We start from the raw sequence: 15,385 nt of genomic DNA, 5'->3' as shown, positions 1-15,385 counted from the left end.
ATATAAATATTTATTTAATAATTTATATTGTAATTGTTATCTAAAGTAATCTCATTTTAAGTAAAATTAGGACACGTGATCTTAAAAATATCTTTTTTTTTTTAAATTAATTTTTTTTTAACTTAGTTATTTAATCTTAACTTTTATTAAGTTAATTTCTTGTTTCTTCTATTTTTAACTTAGTTTTTTATTAATTTTATAAGCCATTAACTTAGTTTTAGAACATTAACTTATCCAACTTGGATCCGCGACATCATATATGCGTATGAGATGGCTAATATCAGATATGACAGAAGAGACTGTAAGGACGCAATTTTTTACATTGCGTGAAAGTCTTCGTACGTTTCGTATCTTTAATAAATCTTATCATTTATCAATTTCTCGTATATTTCGACGAGTATTGTATCATGCACGCTCCTTGTAAAGATAATTTTTCTTTTACCTAGAAAATTCGAGAGATTCATTTATTTGACCACCGAATATGTCTAGTTTTCTGAGTCTCTCTTATAGTTTTCAGTTTGCAGAAGGAAATGTAGGAGTGATCGAGGCACCATGAGTCACAAAAATTCACAGTAAACAATACATCAAAATGTAAGATTTTTGGTCTGGAATTTTTTTTTTATATAATTAAGGAATAATGTATATTTTAAAATTTATCGAGCATTTTTAATAAATATTGATTTGTTTTTTAAATAAAAATCGAAAAGAAATTTATAGAATAACCTATGGAACTCCATGTCTGGAATACCATAAGTCAGACATATATGTATCCTTAGACGACCTTCTTTTATATTTTCTAACCATTTTTATCGTGTTTTCTGAAAAAACATAAAAGAATTTGCATTGTCCAATTTTATCAGGAAAACTTCATCTAATCTAAATCGATGTGAGAACCTATCCAGACAAATTTGCATAGTTTATACATAACCATGTAAAAAGATTTATTTAATTACGAATAATATAGAATCTTATTTTTACAACCGTACAATTGTTAAACAATAACAAGAAAGAAGGAAGCACAAAGCAAAGCCTATCACGGTCAAAGCTAGATCAAGATGCTTATTATCATTATGTGTGAATTTATATATCGCGTATGTAGTTCTCTCAATCGCGTGCCGAACATTTTTTCAGACTTACAACGCAACTCTAAATAACTACCGCGGTAATATCACTTTTAGTTAGATTGACAATCAATCTAACAAATTTCGATGCTTATAGCATCTTATTAGATCTTAATAATATGTTGAAAGACATATATTAAAATTTAATATTAAAGTAATGATAATTGAAATCTGTGAAAAATAAGATTGCGAAGAATATCACAAGTTGGCGTTTCGTCCCGGCTTCCACTACTGGACTCATCAGTAAGGTAATGTAGTGGGAGCCTACCTTAGACGCCGGTGTAAGTTATTAAATCGAGACTCTATATAAAGAGACATACGTGTATCTCAGCACTTGCGAGAAATTTTAACGAATATCAATTGAATAGACCTCTGATGGCGAGTCGACGTAATAATATTCTTCGCAATATCTGTCTAGAGTAGTAATAATAACGTCATTTTTCAGGCGACGTATATTTTAACGAATAATAGAATCTTATTTTTAAGATCTAATAAGATCCTATAAGCATCGAAATTTGTTAGATTGATTGTCAATCTAACTAAAAGTGATATTACCGCGGTAGTTATTTAGAGTTGCGTTGTAAGTCTGAAAAAATGTTCGGCACGCGATTGAGAGAACTACATACGCGATATATAAATTCACACATAATGATAATAAGCATCTTGATCTAGCTTTGACCGTGATAGGCTTTGCTTTGTGCTTCCTTCTTTCTTGTTATTGTTTATTTAATTACATTTTTATCATAAAGACACGCGTAAAATGCGATTATATACTTTTTTATGCATATACGGATCTGCAGCTACGCAAATTGTTCTAAACGCCTGTTAGTATAATATATGACTAAATGTGGTGCCCCGATGTGTCTAATATAAAAGACGGTGAAATATAACATCAAAGGAAACTATAAATGATTACCTGCACTGCAGAGGAAATGCGGAAAGATGTGTAGAATCACGCATACAACTCGTAATAAATATATTATACTTCGTAGAAAATGTATAAGAAATTTTGACAGGTAAAATAATCACTTTTGCACTATGAGATACTTTAACAGCATGTGTACGGAAAGATAACGGAAGTGGATCACTGCCATCTAGATACATTATAGTATGGGCAACTAAATAACAATCATATGATACTAATTGCACCAACTTAAACATTCTGATTACATTGAAAAGGATTCGAATTATGGATCAAAATGTATGTATATTGATCAAATTTAATAAAACTTCATTTTATTCACACACCAACAACCATAGCGTTTGAATAAAGTATTAACTATATACTTGGATCTGTATTTTCTATGATTTCGTGACCATGACCATGGTCAATCTTTTCCTAACTCTTTCCGATTTTCGAACAGAAAATGACATTCCGCTAAAATATCTTTAAGTTGTAGCTTCCTTGCTGACCTTATCCGTATCCAACACTGGCTCGGTTTTTAAAACCGGGAAATGAGAAGGAAACTTAGTACGGTTAGGATAGTAATATACAAGTCTAAAACTTATCATAATAGAGGAAAGCTATTTTTCTTCTAAAAAAAATTTTTTGGATAGACCTTTTTCTTTAACGATCCTATATTGACCCAAAGTTCAACAACCTTCTGCTCCTTCAATTCCTACACACATTCTCATATTTTTCGACAATCCCTATATATGTATATTCATTTACTACCTGAGTAGAAGATCATGACGCTGAAACTAGCAGCGGATTCGCTGCAGCGGATTCGGATATGCAGTGGTTCTCAACTTAAACAAACGAATGCTATGAATTCATATATTATACGGCTAATATACGGTTTGCAAACGCTACAATTCATTACCAAATATCCCCCGATCTAAAATATAAAATATAACGTATAATTAATAAGTCTTAAAGGGTATTTGTATACTTTTCCTACCTAATTGATTATAACAATTAACTATCTACCAGCAGCGGATTCGTCTGGAGACCGTAGTTAGGCGCGTTTCAAGCTGAAATTTGCAGGAAACCTTCCTGGGCACATTTAAAGTAAAATAGCTCTGGCAGAAAAAATTTAAAAAATTTCCTACCCTATTGTTTATAACAATTAAGTATCTACCAGCAGCGGATTCGTCTGGAGACCGTAGTTAGGCGCGTTTCAAGCTGAAATTTGCAGGAAACCTTCCTGGGAACATTTAAAGTAAAATAGCTCTGGCAGAAAAAATTGAAAAAATTTCCTACCCTATTGTTTATAACAATTAACTATCTACCAGCAGCGGATTCATCTGGAGACCGTAGTTAGGCGCGTTTCAAGCTGAAATTTGCAGGATACCTTCCTGGGCACATTTAAAATAATATATCTCTGGCAGAAAAAATTAGAAAAATTTCCGACTATTGTTTATTAATTATTTAAACAATTTCAGGGTGAAACGATCACCAGCTTATTTGGCTCAATAATTAAGTACTTATAAATCGTTAATATATTTTGTAAATAAGAAATAATTTTGTTGATTATACAAAGAGATAAAGTGGTTCAATAAATCTCTCTTATAAGATATATTGAACAACTCCGAAGGATAAATTGAATCATAAAAATAATTATTTGTTTTATAAAGTTATGTCTATTATTAACAAAAAAAGGATTAGGTTATATTAATCAAATCTTTATTAATATTTTTATATTTTTTTATAATAATTTATAATACCCTCTTTCTTTAAATATCTTAATGAAATGAAAATAAAACTAAGAACTTAATTCTTTATAATAAAAATTAAATATAAAATACATTTTTAATCGTTAACATATAATAAAAAGTATCATCAAAGCTAGATTTTATTTAAACATCTCAGTTTGTGAAGTTAAAACTATTTTTAACTACATTTAACTATTTTTAAACATATTAAATTAGTAATATGTAATATTTATTGTTGATTATGCTCATCTTTAGCCGTTTTGTATATAGAGTTTATGTTGTTTTTAATAATGTTAAGGATTTTAAGTTTCTTAAATTCGCGATTCCCGCCTTTTTTACCGAGGTGAAAAATGATATAGTATAGACAATGAAAAGAAGAAAGGAGGATCCTCTCTGTATCGATAAAGATGTTTCATGAACTTGGTGCTGCTTACCATTTTTGAGTTTTAGACAATATTAATTATTAACAAGCAACACACGCACGTGCATGTACATGTGTCGACGTACATATGTACAGTTTTTCAGAAATAATTCAATGTTATTTGGTCGATCAACTAAACGACCGGTAGGTTCACGATTAACTACTCTGTGAAACCCTACTGTAGAAGGGGGAACTCTCGTATTCTTCTTTTTGAACGCATTCTCTCCTGTCCGTCTCCATTTTGTTTCTTGTCGTTCTCTCTCTTTCTCTCTCTCTCTCTCCCCCCTTTTCTCCCCCTCTTCCCGCTCCCGTTCTCTCGTTTGCTCTCTCTTGCGATACAGTCCCCTTGATAAACGTTTCAAGCATCTAGGCAAGCTTAGACATGGGCGTAAGTTACCAAGAGACCCAGTTTTAGACAATTATTTCATGTATAAACGAGTTGATATTGTGACATATAGAAAGACGGAAAGTAAATTCACCTAATAATTCGCACTGTATTCTATACGAAGATTTCTCACTTGCGTATGTACACTGAAAAAATGTTTTGTTTATACCAACAAGACATGTATAGCAGAATGCAATTTGATGAAACTATAATAAATGGAATTTCTGATTATCATGATAGCAGTCGATATTTTATAACTAGAACTGGAATGTTTGATAGACTAACTTCAGTTTAACTGTATTAACTATAGGAATTTAGTTAGTGTTTTCTAATTAATCTAAAACTCCCTCCTCTCTCTAGTTATATTTATACTATATAGATATTCTCCGCATATAGACGGCACTATCGTTAGATTAACACAGCGAAGTTCTATTATTTAAATATAATAAAATAAAATAAAATAGATGGCATATTATAAAATTTTTCATAAATATTCTAATAAAATGAATCTTTGAAATTCAGTTATGCCAAAATTGAGATGCAGCTCCATCAAAAAGAAGATGGAAGGGATACTCCCACAAAAAAGTGTACGATCGGTTCCACGCTGAATGTTTCCTCTTTAATATGGTATGAGTATCCGTTCCATCCCCACTTTTTGACAGACATACGTATCAATAATTCTGGCATCACTGCCTGAATGCGAATCTTTAGAATTTAATTTGAAGACGTAAGTAAATAATGTTTTTGATATTATAGTTTTCAGTTCTGTACAAAAGTTGTTCGGTGCGCGGTTTAAAAGATTACATACGTAATATATAAATTCACACGGAATTTATATATTAATTGTACCTAAGGTCTCCAGCTCGACCAGGCAATTTCTTACTGGTTGTGTTTCTCACATGTACGGTCCTATAAGATTTAATATTATAGTTTTCAGTTCTGTACAAAAATTAATTTAGGAACTTGTAATAATTCCTGAAAGTTATATATATATATCAAAAAATGACCAGAAAGAAATATTATATTATCAAAAATATCAAAACTTGTCTCTAGTGAAATTATTGTAAAAGATGAGGGAAAAATTAAGGAGGTTATAAGGGCATAAAACACATGTTAAGGGGATTTTAAGTTTCTTGAATTCGCGATTCCCACCTTTTTTTATCGAGCGCCCTTACGTTATGCGTGCTTGGCTTCTCAATTTTCTATCTAGTGTGCCGCTGGTTGCATTTCGTTGGTTGTCTAGCGCTTTCTTGTTCGCGTGTATATGGCGCGAGAGCATAGCGTCTGTTTTGTTGTTGCATTCTCTGATTCCAAGATGGATAGAGTTGATTTTGCGTAAATTACGGTCAACTTGTGTATACGTTATTTTGTGAGTAAATATAAATTAAAAAAAACTTGCGAAGTGGTATTATTATTGGACCAAATAGCGAATAATCATATTGCATTGGATTAAATAGTGGATAATTATATTGCATGTGATATCCCATAGCCCCTTCAAATTTAGTCGGCAAACAATTATTATCAACACGTGTATATTAATATTTACGTTTTAAATAAACTACATATAATACATATAAAAGTTGTGTTCATAACATCCTGTTTTTATTGAGTAATACATTTTTATGGATTATTTGTTTTATTTATTAGTATTATTGTTATGCACAAAAATTTTTTAAATAACAAAAATCGAAATTTTTTTTATAAGTACTTTAAGTATTAAAAATAACTTATACAAAGTTTCATTGAGATTCACTAATTAATTTATAACAAATGAATATTTTGTTTATTTACAGAACAACTAATGTCTATATCTCAATCTAATTTTACATAAATATCCTTTATATATAAATAAATATTCCAAATTTGTTTTTGTTTTAATTCATCTATCATATAGAATTCTAACTAGAATGTAAAATATTTAATATTGTGCGAATAAAATAAATCTTAATCAATCAGTAACAATTAATTAAAGAATGAAAATTAATCGACACCTGGAAAAATAAGAATTTTATCTGTAATGTCTTTGAATTATGCTTGAATTGATAAACCATATATCGCTGATTAATGATCGGCATCGGTGTACGAGAGCTACACTGAATTACTACTAGTAGTTCGGCAATGATATTCGGTGAATACGGCGAGAACTGGTGGAGTGAATATCCCCTAACAATTCGGGGAACTTGCAGCCGCCATTGTAAGTTACACTTTAGATAACTGTTGCTAACGCAACAATGAGATAAGTGAGTAAATTATGCTCTTTGTTATACAGTAATATTCAATGAAAGTTTATATACATATACATGTATGTATAAATTTAATGTGTAGTATATACATATGTATATACTATTGTATATATTTACATACATATGTATATGTGTGTCTATATAATGCTAAATATAATACATTTGTATTATATCTAGCATTATATAATATATAATGTAGTTTGTTGATTCTTATTATATAGTAAGTACTGCCGATCGGCATAATTTCGGAGCAACTTTCATATTTTAGATAAAAACATAATCGCGCAATCTATCATATGCTTTTTCATATAATTTTCATTATTCTATTTCCAAGATCCGTCTTGAACATTTTTAATCAATCGATGTTGCGAATATCACGTGAATATCAAGAGTCTTTCATAATAATGTTACAAATTCACGCAAGAAATCAGAATAGTTTTCTTCGTCGGTCCATGTTCAGGCGTTCCTTCAAAATCAGATCGGTGTAATTAGCATCAGATTTTGAAAGAAACAAAAATTATAAAAAAAAAAAAAAAAAATAGATTCCCGGAAATCCGCGAATATCGACGAACATCGCTCTTACGCCAATGGCCGACTGGCATCAGTGTTCACACGAGGTATACCCCCACTCGCGTATTCCTACATGACTGTAGCTTTCCCCCATCTCTCCCTGTTTCCCCTACTTTCTCCCCCTTATCGCTCGATACATGTGAGACCTCTGTTAGTTGGTGCAGTCATCAGCAGTCGTCGTTGGCGCGTCGCTGAGGTCGTATCTCTGATCCACCTGGTATTTCGGTGCGCTTACCTACGTACGCGCGCGCGCGCGCGCGCACACATCCACACACACATACATACACACACACCTCCCCCCCCCAACATATATATATTTACACACCCGACATACGTAACGCGCGCGCGGTAATTTATGTTACGCACGCATGCACGCTGCTCCGCCGCATAGCGGAGAACGAAACGGCCGGGTACTGGTGACACGAGACGGATAAGTTCCGATGGGAGAATACGACGAAGACGACGACAACGAACGCTGTGTGCTCCGGCTCATGCTGCCGTAGTGTATGTGCGCGGAACAGTGCAATATCTTTTTTGTTCCATTTCTTTCCCCTTCATTCGCGTTGTTTCGCTGTACGTGTGTGTGTCGTGTGCATCGCAAGAGTACAACGACGGGAGTTCGTCGCAATTTTTCCAAATCCCCGCGCGGCCGGCGAATCTCGGGGAACTAGTGGCTTAATATCCGCCTTATCGTACACTATGTCGAGGTATCGTGGAAAGAGTCGGTGTCGGGAGCGCCTTCGACCTCCTCAGTCCGGAGAACATATTGAAAGTTGACAATCCGCGCGCCTTTGATATAGCCCTTCTCTCGCGAGCCACTCCCCTCGAGATAAATCTTCAAAATTTTAATCTGTGGATGTACTAGCCAGTAAGTAATTCCTAGTCTCGCTTTATTTCTGAATGATTTCTCCGCGGAAACGACCGGGTTAGGTTGAGTTCAGATGTTTAACGTTTATACATGCAAATAGTTGGATTTTTCTTTCAAATTAATTAAGCGTTTTATTCGTAAATCTACAGAACGCGTCTAATTTTGATTTTTATAGCTTTTAAAATTTTTTAAATACATTTATTTATTTTTACTTTTTGTGTTTGTCTTCGAAATCCGTGCTTATTGATTAAATCCGATCAGACTGTTGAGCGAGAATTAAATTTTCGGTGCAGAGGCGCGCAAGAAACGAAAGTGCTTGAATCTATTATAACGTGTACTATTATTTATGTACAATTATTTACGTAGTATTCGCGCTTCACTGTGCTTTGGGTTACGGAACCCGTTGATTACGTACAAATAGAGAACCGCACGAAATATCCGCTTAACTAACGAGAGATGGTTTTGGCTGATTTTGAGGGGTTTGGAAAAATCGTGCAACGGCGGACGGACCTGCAGTTAGCCAGGAGCAGAATCGAGCAGAATCAAGTCGTACCGAAGAAAGACGCATCGGGGATATGGATAGGGACAGATCAACCATAATGAAACGCATAAAATCACCGTAAGTTCCTGCTAGAAAGTAAAATCGAGAATTTCAAAAATCCTCCCACTCTGCTTCGTTCGATTAATCGATCGATCGATTGTTGGAAAGGTCAATGACGAATCAGAAGCGATGGTTCGTCTCGACGACGAGGGGAAATGTCCTTGTGTGCAGAAACGCTCGGTATGGGGTCCTACCAGTTCTGCAGTACACTTTTTCGTGAATTAGCTTGTTATACTAATTGTAAGTTCAGTCATTTCCTTTCCAACAACGAGACGCAGACGCCGACGTAGTGCCGAGTGCCAAGTGACCAGAGTGAAGTCGTAATCTGATCTTGTTAAATAAACAAGAAATGACGAAACGAAAAAGTGGCAGATTTTACGATAATCTACTGCATCTTGTGCGTCGTGTTGCATGCGGGAAGAATCGTTGATTTGTTACACGATAGTGCGAGGAATCGACGCTTATCAATACCGCCAGCACGATTGCCAACTATTCGATTATCGTTTAAACTAGCGTCGGATTATGTGCGCAATTCGCGATTCCCAGTTCGCCATTCGATACGAAATAATCTGTGAATAATGTTCGTTATTTGTATGAAACAATTCGTGAATAATGTGAACAGACAGTTTCGTCGAATTTCACATTCGTTGTTTATCATCCGTGCCAATTCAGTGCGGCGATTTTTTGACGAAATCAAAGAGCGTGCATCAGTCGGTTCGTGTTGGTTTATACATATATAGAGCAATATATAATTTTACAAACAATGAGCCAGGAGGCAGGAATCTCGTTAACAATGTTGAAGGTCCGTATTGATAAACAGTGAATTACTGCGAATTTACTATGGATCGCGAATGGCGAGCCGTGAATTGCTAATTCCGCATTCGCACGTATAATGTGTTCGCGAAATTTGGACTGTTAACGTGTTTATGCGTATTTGGAATCGGTGCTGCAGGTCAAACCGACGTTTGCTTGTTATTCGCTAATCAAAATAATGTCCCCGAGCGCACGACGTCGATAGATCGCGTGGGAATTGACAGGGAGACGATGAGATCAGCACGAATTCGTGGCGACGTTAAGTTCTCGCGGGGCGTTCTGAAATTTTCATGAGCCTATCAATTGACGTAGTTTAAAACACGCGTCAAAATACGAATCGAAACGCTTGTGATATCTATGATGTCCGATTTTCCATGCGCTGTAGATGCAAGAGAATATGTACTTTTACAGAATTAACTCGTCGGATATGAGTACGTGATCACTATGTGTATTTCGCATTGAGATCGGAATTCACCGGCATTACACATCCAGATTTCAATTCTCGCTTTGAAATTTCCAAAATTGTACGCATGACGCATGTTGCGGGCATCATCATCGAGGATGAGCGATGCGTGGGATACATCGTGTTTTTACGTTGCGAAATTCGTGTCGCCAAAATTTCCGTAAAGCTTTTTATCCTCGCGCCAATTTCGTTGGTGAAGACACGCTCCATAAATTCGATCGACGATGAAAGATTTTTTTATCGAGCAACACGTCGGGGATATTCTTTTTTTCTGCGACTTTCGGCAATTGCCATGCACGAATATTTCGCCACGCATATAGCCTGATAGGCAAAAACATGACGAAGCGCGGAAGAGCGTAATTTTGCCTCTGCGGAAGTCTTCGTATTACAATGAAGCGTCGAACAATGACTGTGATACGATTACTCTAACACAAAGAGTTTCTACCAATGGCTGAATATTTTCCACGTTCTCTCGAGGTTGGCAACTTAAATGTAATAATGTGTGAATATTAAATGTATAAATTATGTGGCTATGAAAATTCATTGCCTTTTTAGCTAATATAAATTAAAAATTACTTTTTCCGTAGTGTATATAGGATTATTATAATTAATAACGTTATAAATTAAAAAATATGAAAGGTGCGAAAAACTTGCATTTTGTGATAAATAATTTAAAGAATTTTTTTAGCTTTAAAAAATGACGTATGATAGAATTTTATCATGAAAGCAAACATTCTATCTAAATCTCAGGCAACGGAAAATTAATATAGAATTAATAAAGATATAATTTAAAAAGTGTAACTATATATTTAAAAAATATTTTTACAATAAATATTTCGTGCGTTGTCCATAGTAATGAATAATATTTAACGTCTACAATTCTACTAGAAATATAATGTCTTTTTATATTTCAAGTAGAACTCAAAGTATATAATAACTTATATACAGCATATTCAGCAGACTTGGCACGCTACAGGACCATGTTTTCATCACAAAGTTTTCGAAAAACTTTCGTGTGATCGGCTCTGCAAAAGACGCTCCGTTCGCTCAATGCGACAGTTCGTGTCTCAAATAAAGCTTGAAATTGAACATTATTTGGACACAATATCCTAAAAATTAAAAATCCTGTGAACTGCGCAATAAAGGTAAAGTTTAAAATTACTATAATTATAAAGAGTTGGTATTTCCTATTCCTCGCGAGCGTACTACTCCATAAGCGCGGATTATCTCGGTCGAGAGCTCAGGCAGAAGCGTTACAGGCTGGCCTTTCTCTCATTCATTATTCGTGCCGATTCCTTGCGTTTACTCGAAGTTATGACCACGCTGTCGGTTGCATAATGACTCGTAAGCCAACAATGTTGTCGCGTAATCAAATGGCGCAGACGTTTGTTCTCTCTGCGAATAGGACTGCGCATTGTTTCTCCGTTAACAATTTCTGTAAAATGGATAAAAGAAGAAATCGCGTAGTTTGTAGATGATGTTACTGTCCATAATTTCTGTTTCAAGCTAAATCTTTTAAAAACGTTTGAACGACCCTGAAAGTAACATAAAATGTGAAAAATTATGCATACGTACATTCATCTCAGTATATAATAAATACAAAGAGAAAAGATAAAACTACATAGTTTAATGTTAGTATTAATAATAGTTTTAATATATGATATGTAAACTAAATAATAATAATAATATAATTTTACGCTGATAGCGCAGTGATGGTAATAATAAAATTTGATATGTAAACCGGAGTAATATTAGAATTACACATTGATGTTTATAATAACATTTTACGATACTATACCTAAAATAGGATAAGAGAGGAATGAAATTAAAGAAGCTAATTACTGATGTATGATATTTGGTAACATAACAATCATGGGCAGGCATTAACGTCAAGTGAACCGGGAGATTGCAAACATGGCGAACAAATCGTATGGTTGATTTCGTGCGTGTGTAGGTCGGGATAACAACGCGCTCTAAATATATTCCGCGTAAGATGGATATGTGCTGTTACGTATTCAAGCAAAATCATGACGTGCGTCAGCTGACTAATCTAGCCGATGCATAACGTAGGCATAAATACTGTAAATTGAATTAACGTGAATATTGGGTATTCGATATTACATATGAGATTAATTTCCCTGAAACTTCCCCGATACGCAAATATAATAGATAAACAAAGCTTATATGTATCCGCAACTCGTGTAACTTTATACCGCATTATTATTCGCAGGCTTCTTATAAGCATATTAAAAAATGCAGCATACATTTAAAAATATAAATCTTTCTGAAATTTCACAATGAATTTATGAATAAAGTTTAGATGTTATTATTTTATTAACTTCATGCGATCTTTATTATAGTGAGAATATAAATGTATTTTCATACTGAGATGGCATTTTAGAAATTTTGAAGTATTTTTAGAAAAAAATCTTTAAAGAATCGAGGTCACAACTGATACGTCAGAATATAACGATCGATTGTATAATACTACATAGTTTTTAGAAACAATTTTTTAATATTTATCACTAGATTTATATATGAGATTAAAATTAATCGCGTGGAAAACAACGCGGCGCGAAAGCGCGCGTCATTTTTAGCATTATCGCAGTATTCTCTTAACGAACTTGGCGCTAAATCAACGTGGAACATGCCGTAAATCTATGCGGGCAAACTAGTTAGGCAATATACGGAGATTCCACGTGAATTTACGAGCGACGGTCGTCAATATGAGCAAAAAGAAGAGAAGTGGTTCGCGCGGGGGCGGTCTGCTCTTTGCGGTTGAAGATTTTCGGTGGTCCGTCAGGAAGGCGGGCAAGGGGAGTAGACGAGAAAATCGATGAGTCGACCGGGACGAGATGCGATAAATTTTCGTTGGCATTACCGATTGCAAGAAAGTCGCCGAAGAAGCTTTTCGAAGGGAACGACCGGTTACCCGACGAAGCACACGAAAGGGTCAAGCTGCGAAGACGTGGTGTAGAGGAGAAAGAGGAAGAGTAAAAGAGAGAGAAGAGGTCGTTCGATCGAGGAGTAATGAGAGCTTACTGGGTGTAATGACCTCCACCTTGGGTCAGCGCCGTGGCGAGTGAATTGTGGACCCTTTGGGACGCTTGATGCATCCACATCATTCAGTCATTGTTGATTTCGAAAATAAGGGATGAAGATTAGAAAATTGGCAATTCGGAAATTAAAAATTTACAGAAACAATATTTTTTAAACGAAACTTACTTATAGTTTACTAGCAATTTATATATGTTGCTAGCAATCACAAAATCTTTAGAGACGGTTACAAAAATTATATACTCTAATTAAATTAAAAATTATATATTACATCTAATTTTTATTAATATGACCATGAATTCTACAATAGATGTTAATGATGCAACATCCGTAATAAATGATTGCTCATAAGGTTTTTGTACGTTTATACTTTCAAGATTTACCGATTTTTTAAATTGTATTTATTATAACATTGATAATGGCCCGATCGGTATCGAAGGGTTCGTACGTAAATTGTTTATTGTTTTATCAAACTATATTGTTTTGATTCATAGTCCTTATTATCATTACTAATTTTATTTATATTTTATCTTACAGACAGATCTTTAATTGCTAAACGCAATATCGAATATTTGTGAGTGCATTTACTTATTGATTAGATATAAATTTATTCATTTGACATAAATTACAATTTGTGTTTCTGCGCGGAAATATATTTTTATTAATAATTAATTAAATAATAAAAGGAACAGAGCCCAAAGGCTATGAGCCCAAAAATTCGTTAAAATATAAAATTGTTAGTAAATAAAATCTGTCATAGAGATAAAAATATATAAAGTTTAATAGAAACATACGTTTCAACCTTTGTTAGATCATTATCAATGTTAATGATAAACATTGATAATGACCTAACAAAGGTTGAAACGTATGTTTTTATTAAACTTTATATTTGTATATAAATTTAAATTTATATATAATTTTTTCCATTATTTTTATTAAACTTTATATTTTTTTATCTCTATGATAGATTTTATTTACTAACAATTTTATATTTTAACGAATTTTTGGGCTCATAGCACTGTTTCCTTTTATTATTTTTTAAAATTTATTGAGCCTTATTACTCCTAACAAAGGTTGAAAGGTATGTTTTTATTAAACTTTATATTTGTATATAAATTTAAATTTATATATAATTTTTTCCATTATTTTTATTAAACTTTATATTTTTTTATCTCTATGATAGATTTTATTTACTAACAATTTTATATTTTAACGAATTTTTGGGCTCATAGCACTGTTTCCTTTTATTATTTTTTAAAATTTATTGAGCCTTATTACAAATTTAAATTAATTAAATATTACCTAAAGACACATTAATATGTTTGTACTCAACTACGGTCCGAAATTAAAATTAATGTTATTCGAAATATCGTCAAATCATAAACTTTAAATTTAAACATATTTTAGATATCATTAATGTATTTATTAGCAATTTTCTGGCAAGTAGGTATATCGCTTGAGGCTTAATTTTGTCAAAAGATTTAATATCATCGTTTGAAACCTTTTAATAAAAGGATGTTGGATGTTTAATTTGATATGAATATAACACGTTCACGTCAAAAATTTAAATAAACGTTTAACATTCGTTAAATTTTTCTCTGTCAATTATCAACATCAAATTTGAATAGAAAGTGTCGGACGTGTAATATTCTTAACAAAGGAATATTTAAAAAGCATTTGCTTAAATCGTATTAAACGGCACTTTATATTTGGCTAATACATTTTTATTTAGAATATGATAACGTAAAAACGTTATTTGATGATTAACTGATTTTCGAGGTGACCATCAGCATAATTTTACTGACGAATGTGAAAAATACTGACATGATATTTGAGATATTTATTTTTTATTGTTAAAAATAAAAAATTAAAGTTTAACTTGTGAAATAAATAAACGGTTGATTAATAAAGCTATGTATTTTCGTATGTAATATCCATAATTCAAATAAAAATAAAATAATTTTTGTTTATTTCTGTTCAATCAATAATTGTCAAAGGGCAAAATTTTCAAAGTATCGAGGATAAGTGATAATTCGTTTTCGCAAATTAATAATATTCTAAAAATAAATATAATATTTTATAATTTCAAATATCACAAATTGCTTTCAATTTACGTTTTTCCTGTGAACATCGAGATTATTTCTGTCCCAAAATAACACGTAATTGGAATACTAATTCACCAGAAAAG

General features: G+C 32.9%; 1 protein-coding gene across 2 annotated transcripts in view; it reads left to right on the top strand.

Moving 5' to 3' along the window:
- The window catches only part of LOC108774957 (protein gustavus), a 250,272-nt gene that overhangs the window by 183,363 nt on the left and 51,524 nt on the right, over window positions 1-15,385 (top strand). Inside the window, exons 1-2 of one of the 2 annotated variants that reach the window (XM_018541208.1) lie at window positions 8,114-8,263; window positions 8,741-8,882. The exons of the other annotated variant lie outside the window; for it this stretch is intronic. The gene's annotated coding sequence lies outside the window, so the exon portion shown is untranslated. Of the gene's footprint in view, window positions 1-8,113; window positions 8,264-8,740; window positions 8,883-15,385 lie in introns of those variants that run through there. 2 annotated transcript variants of the gene reach the window in all.

Source organism: Cyphomyrmex costatus, unplaced genomic scaffold, assembly GCF_001594065.2.
Source record: "Cyphomyrmex costatus isolate MS0001 unplaced genomic scaffold, Ccosl1.0 scaffold28, whole genome shotgun sequence".
Taxonomy (NCBI): domain Eukaryota; kingdom Metazoa; phylum Arthropoda; class Insecta; order Hymenoptera; family Formicidae; genus Cyphomyrmex; species Cyphomyrmex costatus.
Note: the sequence above shows the minus strand (reverse complement) of the source record. Positions and strands in the feature narration are given on the sequence as shown.